We start from the raw sequence: 20,421 nt of genomic DNA, 5'->3' as shown, positions 1-20,421 counted from the left end.
ATAGACAGCATATTCAAAAGCAGAGTCATTACTTTGCCAACAAAGGTCTGTCTAGTTAGGGCTGTGGTTTTTCCTGTAGTCGTGTATGCATGTGAGAATTGGACTATAAAGAAAGCTGAGCACTGAAGAGTTGATGCTTTTGAACTGTGGTGTTGATGAAGACTCTTCAGAGTCTCTTGGACTGCAAGGAAATCTGACTAGTCCATCCTAAAGGATATCAGTCCTGGGTTTTCATTGGAAGGACTGATGTTGAAGCTTAAACTCTAATACTTTGGCCACCTGATGTGAAGAACTGACTCATTTGAAAAGACCTTGATGCTGGGAAAGATTGAGGTCAGGAGGAGAAGGGAATGACAGAGTATGAGATTGTTGAGTGGCATAACTGGCTCGATGGACATGAGTTTGAGTAAACTCCGGGAGTTGGTGACAGGGAGGCCTGGCATGCTGCAGTCCATGGGTTTGCAAAGAGTCGGACGTGACTGAGTGAATGAACTGAACTGAAACATTTAGCTCAATGGCAATTCAGAACACAATTATATTCATAATTAGTTTCAACTGCCAAATTATTATTAAGATGTCTATCTACCTTCTAATGTATCTATAAAACAGAATTCTTTTTGTTTTAATAACTCTTGCAAATTTATTCATGAAGGATTTTAACCTGTAAATATGTCAAGATTAATATGAATTCAGCTTCTCCTTCTAGTACAGAATTTCTAAAGCAAAAATGTATATTAAAGTGCTTAATAGAAAAGCAAAGAACTTATTTTTACTCTTACCTTAGAGTCTAAATGACATGTGTCAGGAAAACAAATAATTAAATGAATTAATTCAACCTTACTCTTAACAAAGAGCAGGTATTCTTATGCCATATATCCTTTGAGATGGTATTTTTACTTTGGAGAAAACATGAAAGAGGAGATTGACAGAATAGCAGTAAGTACTTTTTTCTCTCCAATAATATTTTTATTTGATTTAATCTAGTTTTATTGCACAATGATATTTACATTAAATCAGGTTGCTATGGAAATAAGAGATCAGGCATCTACATGACGTGACATTACCTGATTTATTCCCCCTTAATTTAATAGGACATAAATTGAATTCACATGCAAGATGCTTAAGGAAATCAATCACTGGTTTTTGTGGTTGGATTTCTGTATATGGCCCTTTTACTTGACAACAGTAATAAATTCATGTCATAGTAAGACTAGTCTAAAAATCATTCCTACTATCCATTGTCCTTGATTAAGAATATCATGTATGAAATGAGTTGCCAGTCCAGGTTCGAGGCACGATACTGCGTGCTTGGGGCTGGTGCACTGGGACGACCCAGAGGGATGGAATGGGGAGGGAGGAGGGAGGAGGGTTCAGGATGGGGAACACATGTATACCTGTGGCGGATTCATTTTGATATTTGGCAAATCTAATACAGTTATGTAAAGTTTAAAAATAAAATAAAATTTAAAAAAAATACGTATAAAAAAAAAAAAAAGAAGAAGAAGTTAAGTGAAGTGAAGTTGCTTAGTCTTATCCGAATCTTTGTGACCCCATGTACTGTAGCTTACAAGGCTCCTCTGTCCATGGAATTTTCCAGTCAAGAGTATTAGTGTGGGTTGCCATTTCCTTCTCCAGGGGACCTTCCCGACCCAGGGATGGAACCCAGGTCTCCCGCATTGCAGGCAGACACTATACCGTCTGAGCCACCAGGGAAGCCTTTGATTAAGAAAGCATTTGTCTATGTATTTATTTATACATGACTGTTTTGCACATTGTGCAAAATATTAAAATTTGTAACCAATAGATATATATATTTTATCTTCACAGAGTTTACAATCTAGTAAAGAAGACAAAATAGCTGTATAGAAAAAAAAATAAAAAAAAATAGCTGTATAGAAAAAAACACAACAACTATAGATTTTAAAATGTTCTAACTAATAAAATACATAATAAAATATGGAGGCAGGAACTCTATCAGCTTGTGAGTAGGTGATTTTGGGGAAGTTTAAAATAGTTACACTTTTAATAGTTCACTCAATATACAACTGAGAATGTCACGGTATAAATGATGTTTAACACTATGTTTGGGTTTCTGGAAGTATTTGAAACAAGTAATGTTCACAACAATGGAATTTTACATACTGTTTAATAATAATGAATATTTTAAAATATTATACAATTGAGATGATAAGGCTATAGAACACTTTATAAATTAATTCTATCACTTCATACTCCACAAAAAGTGAAGCTCAAAAAGCTTTCACTTGCCCAAGGTGATCAAGTTAGTTAGCAACAAATATTAGAATACAAATTAAGTTCCTGATTTTAAGACCAGGAACTTACTATTCTATATCTCTCTAGAATAGATTATGATGTCTGTCATAAAACCTCAAATTCAGAAGGTACTCAGGATACTGTAGAGCTTTGGGAAACAAGAATGTAAGCACTATTTCTATCAGCCCACTTCCTGCAGAGTAAAAAAAAAAGTGACATATTTGTTTTCAAAACCAGACAGAGATCTTATATTTGAAAGAAAAAAATAGAAGAAAAAAGATGTCAGGCACATAGATGTGTATTATCTGGCAAACATACTCAGTTGCAAAGTCATATCCAACTCTGTGACCCAATGGACTGTAGGCTGCCAGGCTCCTCCGTCCATGGAATTTCCCAAGGAAGAATACTGGAGTGTGTTGCCATTTCCTTCCCAGCCCAGAGACTGAACTCATGCCACCTGTGTCTTCTGCATTGCCAGGTGGATTCTTTATCCAGTAGCTACCTGTTTATTATCTGAATGGGCCTAATTCTAGTGTTTTACGTATATCACATAAAAATTCACATATTAGGGCAAAATGTGATTTGATGTAATATCTTCTATAAATGAGGTTTGAAAACACATACAAAGAGGACTAGAACAAAAGCATTTTAAAAATTTGAAAGTCCAGGAATCTGTTGCTTAACTCTAGCAAATATGTACATGTATATGTTTTGTTTCAGATTTAACCTTCAGTTGAGTTCAGTCACTCAGTCGTGTCTGACTCTTTGCAACCCCATGAATCGCAGCACACCAGGCCTCCCTGTCCATCACCAACTTCCAGAGCTCACCCAAATCCATGTCCATTGAGTCTGTAATGCCATTCAACAATTTCATCCTCTATCGTCCCCTTCTCCTCCTGCCCTCAATCTTTCCCAGCATCAGGGTCTTTTCAAATGAGTCAGCTCTTCCCATGAGGTGGCCAATGTACTGGAGTTTCAGCTTCAACATCAGTCCTTCCAATGAAAACCCAGGACTGATCTCCTTTAGGATGGACTGGTTGGATCTCTTTGCAGTCTAAGGGACTCTCAAGAGTCTTTTCCAACACCACATTTCAAAAACATCAATTCTTCGGCACTCAGCTTTCTTTATAGTCCAACTCTCACATCCATACATGGCCACAGGAAAAACCATAACCTTGACTAGATGGACCTTTGTTGGCAAAGTAACGTCTCTGCTTTTTAATATGCTGTCTAGGTTCGACATAACTTTCCTTCCAAAGAGTAAGCATCTTTTAATTTCATGGCTGTAGTCACCATCTGCAGTGATTTTGGAGCCCCCGCCAAAATAAAGTCTGACACTGTTTCCACTGTTTCCCCATCTATTTGCCATGAAGTGGTGGGACCAGTTGCCGTGATCTTCATTTTCTGAATGTTGAGCTTTAAGCCACCTTTTTCACTCTCCTCTTTCACATTCATCAAGAGGCTCTTTAGTTCTTCTTTGCTTTCTGCCATAAGGGTGGTGTCATCTGCATATCTGAGGTTATTGATATTTCTCCTGGCAATCTTGATTCCAGCTTGTGCTTCATCCATCCCAGCATTTCTCATGATGTACTCTGCATATAAGTTAAATAAGCAGGGTGACAATATACAGCCTTGATGTACTCCTTTTCCTATTTGTAACTAGTCTGTTGTTCCATGTCCAGTTCTAACTGTTGCTTCCTGACCTGCATGCAGGTTTCTCAAAAGGTAGGTCAGATGGTCCGGTATTCCCATCTCTGTCAGAATTTTCCACAGTTTCATCTTGTAGGTCATTATATAACCACTGAGACATGCTGTGCCATGCTCAGTCACTTCAGTCGTGCCCAATTCTTTAAAACCTTATAGACTGCAGCCTGCCAGGCTCCTCTGTCCATGGAATTTTCCAGGCAAGACTATTAGAGTGGGTTGCTACTTTCTACAGGGGATTTTCCCGACAGGGATCGAACCCGTGTCTTCTCCATTGGCATGTGGATTCTTTACCACTGAGCCACCTGGGAAGCCACCACAACTTAAAACAAAAACAAAACACATTAAGAAAAAAAAACACAAAAGCTAAACATATCAGATATCAGTTAGGAAGATTATGTATGAAAAATTGGAAGAAATTCAAAGCAGATTTCAATATCACTTCTGAGATTCTTTAGTACTTCATCATTTAAATCCTTAAAAAAAATTGAATTTAAATATGTTGTGTGAGATGTATATGGACATTTTCATCCTGTGCTTCAGCACCTTATATTGAAAATTTCTATGTGGTTACATTTTTAACATGTTTTCTGATCTCAATATCACATATACCTTGCTTCTTAATTAACATTTTTAAGACTTGTTTGGGGAAATAATGTATTATCTAGTAGAATTTCTGTGAGGATTAACACTCCAAGGCTTTTCCCACCTCTGGGCTATTTTTAAATGCTTTTCCTTTGTTTGGGAATGAACTCCAATAATCCTACTGCTTGCTTCATTCAGGTCTCTGCTTGAACTTTCACTAATCTGAGTTTCATTCCTTAACATTCTATTTAAACTAATACCTCCCTCTCAATTTACATCTTCCTCTCTCTTAAACTACATAATCCTTCTTCATCAAACATCTTAGCACCTGAAATACTAATATGTTACTTTATCACCTGTTTATATTTACTGGAACAGAAACTCTACAAGAAATGGGAATTTATTTTATTCACTCTTTTATCCATAGTGCCTAGAAAAGAACATGACATGGAGTAGAAACTGTACAGATTTTTGATAAATCAAAAAAATACATAATTTTTACTAACTTCCTCAAAATTATTAATGACTTAAAAAACACTAAGTGAATGTGATCATTTATTAAACACTAATCTCTTGAACTACATGTTTAGAAATAGGCCAGGCTATGTGCTATACACTAATTATTTAATTCCCAAAGCATTCTGTGAACTTTTCACACATGAAAAAAAATGAGATTCAGAGATATTAGGCCACCAGCTGAGTTAACGTAACCAGTAAACGACAGAACCTGGATTGAATTTGGCTTATCTAAGTCGGATTTCCAGGCTCTTTTGGTATATATCTCATGTAATAATTAATAGCATCAGCTGGCTTTTATTTTTCCATTTCTGGATGTAAGTGAAATGACTAATTCTGCATTGCATCAGATCAGATCAGATCAGATATGTCACTCAGTCATGTCCGACTCTTTGCGACCACATGAATTGCAGCAAGCCAGGCCTCCCTGTCCATCACCAACTCCTGGAGTTCACTCAGACTCACATCCATCGAGTTAGTGATGCCATCCAGCCATCTCATCCTCTGTCGTCCCCTTCTCCTCTTGCCCCCAATCCCTGCCATCATCAGAGTCTTTTCCAATGAGTCAACTCTTCGCATGAAGTGGCCAAAGTACTGGAGTTGCAGCTTTAGCATCATTCCTTCCAAAGAAATCCCAGGGCTGATCTCCTTCACAATGGACTGGTTGGATCTCCTTGCAGTCCAAGGGACTCTCAAGAGTCTTCTTCAACACCATAGTTCAAAAGCATCAATTCTTTGGCGCTCAGCCTTCTTCACAGTCCAACTCTCACATCCATACATGACCACAGGAAAAACCATAGCCTTGACTAGACGAACCTTTGTTGGCAAAGTAATGTCTCTGCTTTTGAACATGCTATCTAAGTTGGTCATAACTTTCCTTCCAAGGAATAAGTGTCTTTTAATTTCATGGCTGAAGTCACCATCTGTAGTGATTTTGGAGCCCAGAAAAATAAAGTCTGACACTGTTTCCCCATCTATTTCCCATGAAGTGATGGGACCGGATGCCATGATCTTCGTTTTCTGAATGTTGAGCTTTAAGCCAACTTTTTCACTCTCCACTTTCACCTTCATGAAGAGGCTTTTGAGTTCCTCTTCACTTTCTGCCATAAGGGTGGTGTCATCTGCATATCTGAGGTTATTGGTATTTCTCCCGGGAATTTTGATTCCAGTTTGTTTTTCTTCCAGTCCAGCGTTTCTCATGATGTACTCTGCATATAAGTTAAATAAACAGGGTGACAATATGCAGCCTTGACGAACTCCTTTTCCTATTTGGAACCAGTCTGTTGTTCCATGTCCAGTTCTAACTGTTGCTTCCTGACCTGCATACAGATTTCTCAAGAGGCAGGTCAGGTGGTCTGGTATTCCCATCTCTTTCAGAATTTTCCACAGTTTATTGTGATCCACACAGTCAAAGGCTTTGGCATAGTCAATAAAGCAGAAATAGATGTTTTTCTGGAACTCTCTTGCTTTTTCCATGATCCAGTGGATGTTGGCAATTTGATCTCTGGTTCCTCTGTCTTTTCTAAAACCAGCTTGAATATCAGGAAGTTCACGGTTCACCTATTGCTGAAGCCTGGCTTGGAGAATTTTGAGCATTACTTTACTAGTGTGTGAGATGAGTGCAATTGTGTGGTAGTTTAAGCATTCTTTGGCATTGCCTTTCTTTGGGATTGGAATGAAAACTGACCTTTTCCAGTCCTGTGGCCACTGCTGAGTTTTCCACATTTGCTGGCATATTGAGTGCAGCACTTTCACAGCATCATCTTTCAGGATTTGGAATAGCTCAACTGGAATTCCATCACCTCCACTAGCTTTGTTCATAGTGATGCTTTCTAAGGCCCACTTGACTTCACATTCCAGGATGTTTGGCTCTAGGTCAGTGATCACACCATCGTGATTAATGGGTCATGAAGATCTTCTTTGTACAGTTCTTCTGTGTATTCTTGCCATCTCTTCTTATTATCTTCTGCTTCTGTTAGGTCCATACCATTTCTGTCCTTTATCAAGCTCATCTTTGCATGAAATGTTCCTTTGGTATCTCTGATTTTCTTGAAGAGATCCCTAGTCTTTCCCATTCTGTTGTTTTCCTCTATTTCTTTGCATTGATCGCTGAAGAAGGCTTTCTTATCTCTTCTTGCTATTCTTTGGAACTCTGCATTCAGATGTTTATATCTTTCCTTTTCTCCTTTGCTTTTCACTTCTCTTCTTTTCACAGCTATTTGAAAGGCCTCCCCAGACAGCCATTTTGCTTTTTTGCATGTCTTTTCCATGGATAGTGGTCATATAGTAATGATTAAAGATATAATAGAAAACTATCACACTTTAAAGACTTTTTTCTGTCTCAGAGAAACAATAAATTCTAGGCTTTTCCCTCTAAGGAATGATGAAAGGATCTAAAAACAGTTGCAGAAACATAAGATGCTAGGGTTAATTATTGCTCTGGACACTCCAAAATCTAATGTGCAGACACTTTTATGAGGATAATCTGCTTTGAAATATTCAGCCCCCAAATTCTAACTCTTTCCTGAGGCTTTCTGAATTACAAATTTTCTGAAGCTGAAATACAAGAAAGGGTGATTGTGAATCAGACACTCTACAAAATTCCCTTTTCCACATGCCATATTTTAGAAGCCTCTCCATATTCAAACCATTGCACTCTGGCCCTTTAATTACAAGAGAGATCAGGAAGAAAAAATTAAATGAGCAAAATGACAAACTGATGTTAAAATCCATTCCTGAATTCACTCATATGAGGTTTGTGTCCATGCCCTGAAACACTTGGCCAAGTCTTACAATATTACTCATTTTACTAAGTAGGTAAAATGTTTTTACTGTCAGAACATAGCAGATGCGGTAAGAGAAGTAACAATTTTATTATACAGGGCTTACAGCAACAAAGGGCTTCCCTGATAGCTCAGTTGGTAAAGAATCTGCCTGCAATGCAGGAGACCTGGGTTCAATTCCTGGGTCTGGAAGATCCCCTGGAGAAGAGATAGGCTACCCACTCCAGTATTCTTGGTCTTCCCTTGTGGTTCAGCTGGTAAAGAATCTGCCTGCAATGCAGGAGACCTGGGTTCAATCCCTGGGTTGGGAAGATCTCTGGAGAAGGGAAAGGCTACCCACTCCAGTATTCTGGACTGGAGAATTCCATGGATAGTCCATGAATTCGCAAAGAGTTGGACATGACTCAGCGACTTTCACTTTCACTTTACAGCAGTGAAACCAATGTGTTTGGACACTTCAAGTATATCTTACAGTGCAAACAAAGGTGACTGACAAGAGTTTGTTCAGTGTCCACTCTAGTTGAGCATGTAATGGGACATGCGGAGTACAAATACTTCCATTTGTTTTCCTAAGTCATCTGAAACTTCGATGTTTTCTTTCACATACTTTTATCAAATAACTAAAGGATTAGGCAGAATTACTGATTAATTTTTAGATGATGTAAACTTTGTTGTTTAATTAATCTCTCATTTTAAAACAATTCTACATAATGACAAAAATACATATCTAACCAAAGGAATTTGCACTTTATTCATGATAGTATCCTTCATCTTAAATTAGAAGTATAACACAGTTCTTTAATGTTTTACCTTTCTTTTGATTCCATTTAGAATCAAATTCACAACTTTGTTTACTTACATTTTTTTTAATTTTATTTTATTTTTAAACTTTACATAATTGTATTAGTTTTGCCAAATATCAAAATGAATCCGCCACAGGTATACATGTGTTCCCCATCCTGAACCCCCCTCCCTCCCCATACCATCCCTCTGGGTCATCCCAGTGCACTAGCCCCAAGCATCCAGTATCGTGCATTGAACCTGGACTGGCAACTCATTTCATACATTATATTTTACATGTTTCAATGCCATTCTCCCAAATCTTCCCACCCTCTCCCTCTCCCACAGCATCCATAAGACTGTTCTATACATCAGTGTCTCTTTTGCTGCCTCGTACACAGGGTTATTGTTACCATCTTTCTAAATCTCAGACCTGGTTTCCCCACCTCCAGATTGTTTTGGCCTTTCAGCTCAAAACAGTTCATGTAGGCAGATTAGTAACCATAACACATTGCTTTAATTGTCACTCTTCTATTAATAATTCTTCAGTGATAGTTATACCCTAAGATAAAATTCAACTTCCACAATTTGGCTTCATAGGCCTCTGTTTGGCCTCAAACTGCTATATCAGTAATAACTTCTACTTCCCCTCATCTCTGTGCCTGATCCCCCTGTCTGAGTAGACCTCTCAATTTTTCAAGACTATTTTAATATTTATTTCTCCCACAATGCCTTAATTTACAATTAGATTTATATGTTAAAGACACCCTTATATATAGTTGGAAGTGACTTCTTATTTCTTTCCTCAAAACTCAAAGTTGGTCTGATGATAACAACAAAGGAAACTATAAGCAAGGTGAAAAGACAGCCTTCAGAATGGGAGAAAATAATAGCAAATGAAGCAACTGACAAACAACTAATCTCAAAAATATACAAGCAACTCCTACAGCTCAATTCCAGAAAAATAAATGGCCCAATCAAAAAATGGGCCAAAGAACTAAATTGACATTTCTCCAAAGAAGACATACAGATGGCTAACAAACACATGAAAAGATGCTCAACATCACTCATTATCAGAGAAATGCAAATCAAAACCACTATGAGGTACCATTTCACACCAGTCAGAATGGCTGCGATCCAAAAGTCTACAAGCAATAAATGCTGGAGAGGGTGTGGAGAAAAGGGGACCCTCTTACACTGTTGGTGGGAATGCAAACTAGTACAGCCACTATGGAGAACAGTGTGGAGATTCCTTAAAAAACTGGAAATAGAGCTGCCTTATGATCCAGCAATCCCACTGCTGGGCATACACACTGAGGAAACCAGAATTGAAAGAGACATGTGTACCCCAATGTTCATTGCAGCACTGTTTATAATAGCCAGGACATGGAAGCAACCTAGATGTCCGTCAGCAGATGAATGGATAAGAAAGCTGTGGTACATATACACAATGGAGTATTACTCAGCCATTAAAAAGAATACATTTGAATCAGTTCTAATGAGGTGGATGAAACTGGAGCCTATTATACAGAGTGAAGTAAGCCAGAAAGAAAAACACCAATACAGTATACTAATGCATATATATGGAATTTAGAAAGATGGCAACAATAACCCTGTATATGAGACAGCAAAAGAGACACTGATGTATAGAACAGTCTTTTGGACTCTGTGGGAGAGGGAGAGGGTGGGATGATTTGGGAGAATGGCATTGAAACATGTATAATATCATATATGGAATGAATCACCAGTCCAGGTTCAATGCACGATACTGGATGCTTGGGGCTGGTGCACTGGGACGACCCAGAGGGGTGGTATGGGAAGGGAGGAGGGTTCAGGATGGGGAACACGTGTATACCTGTGGCAGATTCATTTTGATATATGGCAAAACCAATACAATATTGTAAAGTTAAAATATAAAATTAAATTTAAAAAAAAGAAATAAAATATATTCATATAATCCTGCAAAAAATAAAAATAAAAAAGTGAAATATTTGAAACAAACAATTAGAAAGTAAAATTGTCAAGAACTAGCAACTGATTAGAACAGGTAAGAATTTGGGATAACATATAAGTTTCTAACTAATTTAGTTTAGTAATACTAGTAACTGGCAACATATAGAATACAAAGAAAACCACAAGATGGAAGAGGGTAGAGTTGGCTAACAGAGATGCTGAGCTCAGTATGAGGGAGAACAGATTTGAAGAATTACAGGACATAGGAGGAGTGAACATTTGGATGCATCATTTTTAGCTCCAGAATAGGCCAGACTTAGAAATTACAGTTAGATCATTTAGCATAAATGTAGGTTTAACACTAAAAGGGAATGAGATCAATCAAAGAAGTACATATAGAGAGGAAAGACTATGGAAGACCATAAAGGTTATAAAAGCAAAATGAGAAACTCAAGAAAGAGACTAAGAATAAATAGTAGTAATAAAAGAATGCCAAGGAAGATAAAGACGTGAAACACCAAAAAAGCTAAAGAATAATAAATCATTCATTAGGCAATATAGCTTATATTTATATTTATGCTGCTGCTAAGTTGCTTCAGTCGTGTCCGACTCTGTGCGACTCCATAGATGGCAGCCCACCAGGCTCTCCAGGCAACAACACTGGAGTGGGTTGCCATTTCCTTCTCCAATGCATAAAAGTGAAAAGTGAAAGTGAAGTCGCTAAGTCATGCCCAACTCTTAGCGACCCCGTGGACTGCAGCCCACCAGGCTCCTCCGTCCATGGGATTTTGCAGGCAAGAGTACTGGAGTGGGCTGCCACTGCCTTCTCCGATTTATATTTATTCCAAGATATAAAACCAAAAAGTACTTATTATATTTGTCCACAAACAGACCACAGTGTCTTTTTTAAGAGAAGCTTCTGTGGAGTGATATTATCAAGGCATGTGGCCACTAGAAGAGAAGTGATTGGTACCCAGGAAGTAAAGAACAGGGGTTTGCACTATTCTTTCAAGGAGTTCAGTTAAGAAGGAAAGGATATAGAATGTAAAAAAAAAAAAGGGAAAGGGAGATTGTTATATATTGCTATATTGTGTTGCAGTGGACTTAGACATATTTATAGTCTTTGGGAAAGAAAAAAGGAAGAGATAAAGATATGAAGATAATGGAGAGAAAGAGAAACAACATATATATCTAACATAAACCTGTATTTGTTTTAAAAAGTGTATGTTTGCATGTATACATACATATATATACATATATGTGCATATTTTGTTGCTGTTCAGTTGCTAAGTCATGTCCAACTCTGCATTCCCATGGAATTCATCACACCAGGCTCCCCTATCCTCCAGTATATTCCAGAGTTTTCTCAGATTCATGTCTATTGAGTCAGTGATGCTATCTAGCCATTTCATCCTCTGCCATCCCCTTCTCCTTTTGCCTTCAATCTTTTTCAGCATCAGGGTCTTTTCTAATGAAGAGGCTCAGCATCACGTGGCCAAAGTATCAGAGCTTCAGCTTCAGCAAGTCCTTCCAACAAATATTCAGGATTGTTCTACTTTAGGATTCACTGGTTTGATCTCCTTGCTGTCCATGGGACTCTCAAGAGTCTTCTTGTTGTTGTTCAGTCACTCAGTCATGTCCAACTCTTTGCAACCACATGGACTGCAGCATGCCAGTCTTCTCTGCCCTTCACCATCTCCCATCTCCTAGAGCTTGCTAAAATTCATGTCTGTTGAGTCAGTGATGACATCCAACCTTCCTGCCCTCTGTTGTCCCCTTCTCTTTTCACCTTCAATCTTTCCCAGCATATCAGAGTCTTTTCTAATGAATCGGCTCTTTGCATCAGGTGGCCAAAATATTGGAGCTTCTGCTTCAGCATCAGTCCTTCCAATGAATATTCAGGACTGATTTCCTTTAGGATCGACTGGTTGGATCTCCTTGCAGTCCAACAGACTCTCAAGAGTCTTCTCCAACACCATAGTTCAAAAGCGTCAATTATTTAGCACTCAGGCTTTATGGTCCATCTCGCACATCCATACATGACTACTGGGAAAACCATAGCTTTGACTATATGGACCCTTGTTAACAGAGCAATGTCTCTGCTTTTTAATATTTTGTCTAGGCTTGTCATAGTTTTTCTTCCAAGGAGCAAGTGTCTTTTAATTTCAAGGCTGCAGTCACCATCTGAAGTGATTTTAGAGCCCAAGAAAATAAAGTCACTCACTGTTTCCATTGTTTCCCCATCTATTTGCCATGAAGTGATAGGACCAGATTCCATGATCTTAGTTTTTTAAATGTTGAGTTGTTCATTCTCATCTTTCACCCTCATCAAGAGGCTCTTTAGTTCCTTTGCACTTTCTGCCATTAGCGTAGTGTCATCTGCATATCTGAGATTGTTGATATTTCTCCCAGCAATCTTATTTCCAACTTGTGATTCATCCAATCCAGCATTTTGCGTGACGTACTCTGCATATAAATTAAATAAGCAGGGTGACGATATACAGCCTTGTCGTGCTTCTTTCCCAATTTTGAACCACCCAGCTGTTCCATGTATGGTTCTAACTTCTGCTTATTGACCAACGTACAGGTTTTTCAGGAGACAGGTAAGGTGATCTGATACTTCCATCCCTTTAAGAATTTTCCATAGTTGGTTGTGACTCACACAGTCAAAGGCTTTGGCATAGACAATGAAGCAGAAATAGATGTTTTTCTGAAACTCTCCTGCTTTCTCCATGATCCAATGAATGTTGTCAGTTTGATCTCTGGTTCCTTGGCCTTTTCTATACCCAGCTTGTACATCTGAATGTTCTCGGTTCATGTACTACTGAAGCCTAGTTTGAAGGATTTTTAGCATAACCATACTAGCACGTGAATTGAGCACAACTGTATGGTAGTTTGAACATTCTTTGGCATTGCCCTTCTTTGGGATTAAAATGAAAACTGACTCAAGTCCTTTGGCTGCTGAGTTTTCCAAATTTGCTGTCATATTGAGTATGGCAATTTAACACATCATCTTTTTTAGGATTTGAAGTAGCTCAGCTGGAATTCCATCACCTCAACGAGCTTTGTTTTTAGTAATGCTTCCTAAGGCCCACTTGACTTCTACTCCAGGATGTCTGGCTCTAGATGAGGTTATCCAAGTCATTAAGACTTTTTTTTAATAGTTCTGTATATTCTGCTTCTATTAGACTCATCATTTCTTTCCTTTACCCTGCCCAACCTTGAATGAAATGTCCCCTTGGTACCTCCAGTTTTCCTGAAGTAATCTCTAGTCTTTCCCATCCTATTGTTTTCCTCTATTTCTTTGCACTGTTTATTTAAGAAGGCTTTCTTTATCTCTCTTTCCTTTTCTCTGGAACTCTACATTCAGTTGGGTATATCTTTCCCTTTCTCCCTTGCCTTTCACTTCTCTTCTTTCCTCAGCTATTTGTAAAGCCTCCTCAGGCAACTACTTTGCCTTCTTGCATTTATCTTTCTTTGTGATGGTTTTGGTCACTGCCTTCTGTACTGTGTTATGAACCTCCATCCAAGTATTTTGTCTACTAGATCTAATCCCTTGAATCTATTTGTCACCTTCACTGTTTAATCATAATGGATTTGGTTTAGGTTATATCTGAATTGCCTAGTGATTTTCTCTACTTTCTTCAATTTAAACCTGAATTTTGCAATAAGGAGCTCATGAGCTGAGCCACGTCATCTCTAAGTCTTGTTTTTGCTGACTGGATAGAGCTTCTCCATTTTCAGCTGCAAAGAACATAATCAATCCAATTTCGGGATTAACCATCTGGTGATTTCCCTGTGTAGAATCATCTCTTAGGCTGTTGGAAAGGTGTTTGCTATGACCAGCGTGATCTCTTGTTAAAACTGTTAGCTTTTGTCCTGCTTCATTTTGTACTCCAAGGCCAAACTTGCCTGTTATTCTGGGTATCTACTGACTTCCTAGTTTTGCATTCCAATCCCCTATGATGAAAAGGACATATTTTTTGGTGTTAGTTCTACAGGTCTTATAGGTCTTCATAGAACCAGTCAACTTGAGCTTCTTCAGCATCAGTGGTTGGGGCATAGACTTGGATTACTGTGTTGTTGAATGGCTTTCCTTGGAAATAAACTGAGATCATTCTGTCATTTTTGAGGCTGCAACCAAGTACTGCATTTCAAATGCTTTTACTGACTATGAGGACTACTTCTCAGGGATTCTTGCCCACAGTTGTAGATTCAATGGTCATCTGAACTAGATTTGCCCATTCCTGTCCATTTTAGTTCACTGATTTCGAAGATATTGATGTTTAATCTTGCCATCTCCTGCATGACCATGTCCAATTTACCTCGATTCATGGACCTAACATTCCAGATTCCCTATGCAATATTGTTCTTTAGGGCATCAGACTTTACTTTCACAACCAGACACAGCCATGACTGAACATCATTTCCACTTTAGCCCAGCCATATCATTCTTTCTGAAGCTATCAGTAATTGTCCTCCACTCTCCCCCAGTAGCATACTAGACACCTTCTGACCTGAGGGCCTCATTTTCTAGTGTATCTTTTTGCTTTTCCATACTGTTCAGATTTTATGGGTGTACATTTGTACAGCTGTATGTTCTGATAAGCTGTTGTTCAGTCGCCTAGTCGTGTTCAACTCTGTATAACCCCACAGACTGCAGCACATCAGGCCTCCCTGTCCATCACCATCTCCCAAACTATGCCCAAGTTCATGTCCATTGCATTGGTGATGACACCCAGCTATCTCATCCTCAGATGCCCTCTTCTCCTTCTGCCCTCAATCCTTCCCAGCATTAAGGACTTTTCCAGTGAGTTGGTTGTTTGCATCAGGTGACCAAAATACTGGAGCTTCAGCTTCAGCATCAGTCCTTCCAATGAATATTCAGAGTTGATTTCCCCTAGGATTGACTAGTTTGATCTCATACATAGTTCCATATTTTATTTTGTTATTGCAAAGAAATAGTCCAGAAGGATGCATAACAAACTGAAGATTTGTAATCTATGAAGCTAGAGGAAATTCTGATGGGATGTTTATAAATTCTTCCTTTTTTCCTTGTTTCTTATCATTTTCATAAAAACAAACTAAAAGTTTAGCAAGAATAAGAACTGTTTTAGGATTAAGAAAAGAGGACATACACCTTTGGAATTTTGAAAACATAAAGAAATCTAGACCTTAGTCCAGGGAGCTCCTCATTCGATGAAGTGAGTTCCTAACACCTATTAAAGAAAAAAATATAATGCTCCATGGGGATGTATGGCCAGGGAAAGACAAAGAACTCCTGCTCATCTAGACAACTGGACATTAATCCAGAAAGAAGGAATCACGTCAATGCAATAACTATGTGGCACATTGGAATTTATGGAGTTAAATCAGTTTTTTTATGACTATAATTTTCTTAATGACGTATGATGAAATGAATCATGAAGCTGTTCATCATTCATTGAATGAATTAATGAATACATAAATGAAATGAAGATGCTACAATTACTAATTTCTTAATGCTTATTATCACCATGCGTTTAGGCATCATATTTCATTTGGTACTGGTTTTTGTTGTTCAGTCACTAAGTCATGTCCGACTGTTTGCAACCTCATGAATCGCAGCACGTAAGGCTTCCTTGTCCTCCACTATCTCCCAAGATTTGCTCAGGTTCATATCCATTGACTGGGTGATGCCATCTAACAATCTCATCCTCTGCTGACCTCTTCCCTTTTGCCTTCAATCTTTCCCAGTATCAGGGTCTTTTCCAACGGAGCTGGCTCTTCACATCAGGTGGCCAAAGTATTAGAGCTTCAGCTTTAGTATCAGCCCTTCAGTGAATATTCAGGGTTGATTTCCTATAGGCCTGACTGGTTTGATCTCCTTGCATTCCAAGGGACTATTAAGAATCTTCTCCAGCACCACAGTTAAAAACCATGGGGTTAGTAGCAAGGACGGAGAAGGCAATGGCACCCCACTCCAGTACTCTTGCCTGGAAAATCCCATGGATGGAGGAGCCTTGTGGGCTGCAGTGCATGGGGTCGCTAGGAGTCAGACACAACTGAGCAATGTCAATTTCACTTTTCACTTTCATGCATTGGAGAAGGAAATGGTAACCCACTCCAGTGTTCTTGCCTGGAGAATCCCAGGGACTGGGGAGCTTGGTGGGCTGCTGGCTATAGGGTGGCACAGAGTTAGACATGACAGAAGCGACTTAGCAGCAGCAACAGCAGCAGTAACAAAGAAGTAGCATGGATAAATAGTAAGGAAGAAGGATCCATTAAGATAACTCTAAAGCAGTACATGCCTGACATTTTAAACCACAAAGTAGTAATGTTAATGTTTTATAATTCAGGACCCCATGAGAATCTATTCATTTGATCATTTAGGTCCTTTTAAAAAAAGGATTTAACCAGCCTTATATTTTTAAAAGAATATGTATCAGTCAGACTACTTGAGATTTTAATTTCCTGTTTAAGAGTTTAATGCCACTAGCGTAGATCTTTCTTCATCTTTTTTCCCACTGCTATATCTAGACAGACCTAATTTTGATCTTCACTCTACTTTTTACACATAAACTAGCCTCCCTTCAAACATGACTAGACTTGTTTTTTCTGGTTTTTCCAGTAATCATATATGTATGTGAGAGTTGGATTATAAAGAAAGCTGAACACTGAAGAATTGATGTTTTTGAACCGTGGTGTTGGTGAAGATTCTTGAGAGTCCCTTGGACTGCAAGGAGATCAAATCAGTCAATTCTAAAGGAAATCAGTCCTGAATATTCACTGGAAGGACTGATGCTGAAACTGAAACGCCAATACTTTGGCTACCTGATGCGAAGAATTAATATTCATTGGAAAAGACCCTGATGCTAGGAAGGAGAAGGGCACTGCAGAGGATGAGATGATTTGATGGCATCACCGACTCAATGGATATGAGTTTGTGGAAGCTCCGGGAGTTGGTGTGGACAGGGAAGCCTGGCATGCTGCAGTCCATGGGGCTCACAAAGAGTTGGACACAACTGAGGGACTGAACTGAACTGAGGCTACCTTTACATTTGAGATAATGACAATCAATATAATGGTCATATTCTTAGAAAGGATTTGTTATTTTAAGCATTATTCTCTTATAAGAAGTTTTTCAGAAATAGATTTAATATTTAAGAGTAAAAAATAACTTTCAAAATGTAAAAATTCCTCACAGTTCAGTTTGCAGTTTTGGTTTTAGATTTCAGTTCTCAACAAATAATATATTATCTTTGAGCTATAAGAAAAAACAATATATCAAAGACACAAATATGAATAGTATAAAATATAAACTAGTGAAAATTTTAAGTAAAATCAAATTTGTTGTTAATAAAGACCAAAACCAGTTCTTATTCAATGTTAAGAAAAAAAAAGCAAAGAAAATGTTAGCCCCACTGATTCCTGGATAAATTCCATACATTCAAAATATTGTTGACTCTCTTACACACTTTTACATAATTCTCTTACATAATTATGCTATCCTAACTTACTAATTTGCAGTAATTATCTAATTATAGTTCATTTATTCAAAAGTCTTAAAAATGATAATGCTAGTTGCTGGGATGTCATTAGGCCCTTTTCAACATATTTACTGCACCTTTTATAGCTAGACATGAGAAGAGTAAGGAAATGTTTTTTAGTTTTTAAATTTTCAAAGATTTCAATATACTAATATTATCTTTAACCAAAATTCTTCCTATTACATTCTGTCAAACTATTGGATTTTTCCAAAGCCTAATTAAAATGGTAGGTGATTTTCAATGGGGTATATCAGAGAGAGATCAGAGATCAGTCGCTCAGTCGTATCCGACTCTTTGCAACCCCATGAATCGCAGCACGCCAGGCCTCCCTGTCCATCACCAACTCCCGGAGTTCACTCAGACTCACGTCCATCGAGTCAGTGATGCCATCCAGCCATCTCATCCTCTGTCGTCCCCTTCTCCTCCTGCCCTCAATCCCTCCCAGCATCAGAGTCTTTTCCAATGAGTCAACTCTTCGCATGAGGTGGCCAAAGTACTGGAGTTTCAGCTTTAGCATCATTCCTTCCAAAGAAATCCCAGGGCTGATCTCCTTCACAATGGACTGGTTGGATCTCCTTGCAGTCCAAGGGACTCTCAAGAGGCTTCTCCAACACCACAGTTCAAAAGCATCAATTCTTAGGCACTCATCCTTCTTCACAGTCCAACTCTCACATCCATACATGACCACAGGAAAAATCATAGCCTTGACTAGACGAACCGTTGTTGGCAAAGAAATGTCTCTGCTTTTGAATATGCTATCTAGGTTGGTCATAACTTTTCTTCCAAGGAGTAAGCGTCTTTTAATTTCATGGTTGCAGTCACCATCTGCAGTGATTTTGGAGCCCCCGCCAAAATAAAGTCTGACACTGTTTCCCCATCTATTTCCCATGGAGTGGTGGGACCAGATGCCATGATCTTAGTTTTCTGAATGTTGAGCTTTAAGCCAACTTTTTCACTCTTCACTTTCACTTTCATCAAGAGGCTTTTTAGTTCCTCTTCACTTTCTGTCATAAGGGTGGTGTCATCTGCATATCTGAGGTTATTGATATGTCTCTCGGCAATCTGGATTCCAGCTTGTGTTTCTTCCAGTCCAGCGTTTCTCATGATGTACTCTGCATATAAGTTAAATAAACAGGGTGACAATATACAGCCTTGATGTACTCCTTTTCCTTTTTGGAACCAGTTTGTTGTTCCATGTCCAGTTCTAACTGTTGCTTCCTGATCTGCATACAAATTTCTCAAGAGGCAGATCAGGTGGTCTGGTATTCCCATCTCTTTCAGAATTTTCCACAGTTTATTGTGATCCACACAGTCAAAGGCTTTGGCATAGTCAATAAAGCAGAAATAGATGCTTTTCTGGATATCTCTTGCTTTTTCCATGATCCAGCGGAATGGGGTATATATTACATTATAAATTCATATCTATATTTATTATAAACAATATATATATATATTAAATAACAATTTTACATTTCACTAATTCAAATTACTAGTTCTTTATATTAAAAAGAATGCAGAAATTATATCTCCACACTGACTTAACATGCAAATAATTTTCTTAGTTTTTATATATCAAAATTACTAGCTGGAATTATTCTTCTTCCTTGAATCTGTCTTCCTTGAATCTATCTTTCTAAGAGACACCTAACCTCACCTCTGAATTTCAAATCTTGGCTGAAAAAAGAAAAGATGCCTTTGAAATATAAAAGCCATTTTAGAGGCAGCAGGATATTGGACATAATTGAAGGTCATACTGTTACTGGAATGACCTTATGTGTGTGTGTGCTAGCTAAATCTCTTCAGTCATGTCCAACTCTTTGTGACCCTACGGATTGTAGCCTGTCAGGCTCCTCTGTCCATGGGATTTTCCAGGGAAGAATATTGGAGTGGGTTGTCATGCTCTCCTCCAGGGGATCTACTGACCCAGGGATCGAACCGTCATTTCTGCAACTCTTGAATTGCAGGCAGGTACTTTACTGCTGAGCCACAAGGGAAGCCCAAAATGAGGTTATACTTCCTATTTTTATTTTTTAACATTTAAGAAGTCGCTCAGTCATGTCCGACTCTTTGCGACCCCATGGACTGTAGCCTACCAGGCTTCTCCGTCCATGGGATTCTCCAGGCAAGAATACTGGAGTGGGTTACCATTTCCTTCTCCAGGGGATCTTCTTGACCCAGGGATTGAATCCGGGTCTCCTGCATTGGAAGCAGACGCTTTAACCTCTGAGCCACCAAGGAAGCCCTTCCTTTTAAAACAACAGTGTCTTGCATATAACTAATTTTTTTACTAGAAAATA

Source organism: Bubalus kerabau, chromosome 3, assembly GCF_029407905.1.
Source record: "Bubalus kerabau isolate K-KA32 ecotype Philippines breed swamp buffalo chromosome 3, PCC_UOA_SB_1v2, whole genome shotgun sequence".
Lineage (NCBI taxonomy): Eukaryota > Metazoa > Chordata > Mammalia > Artiodactyla > Bovidae > Bubalus > Bubalus kerabau.
The sequence above is the reverse complement of the archived record's forward strand: the minus strand, read 5'-3'. Positions refer to the sequence as shown.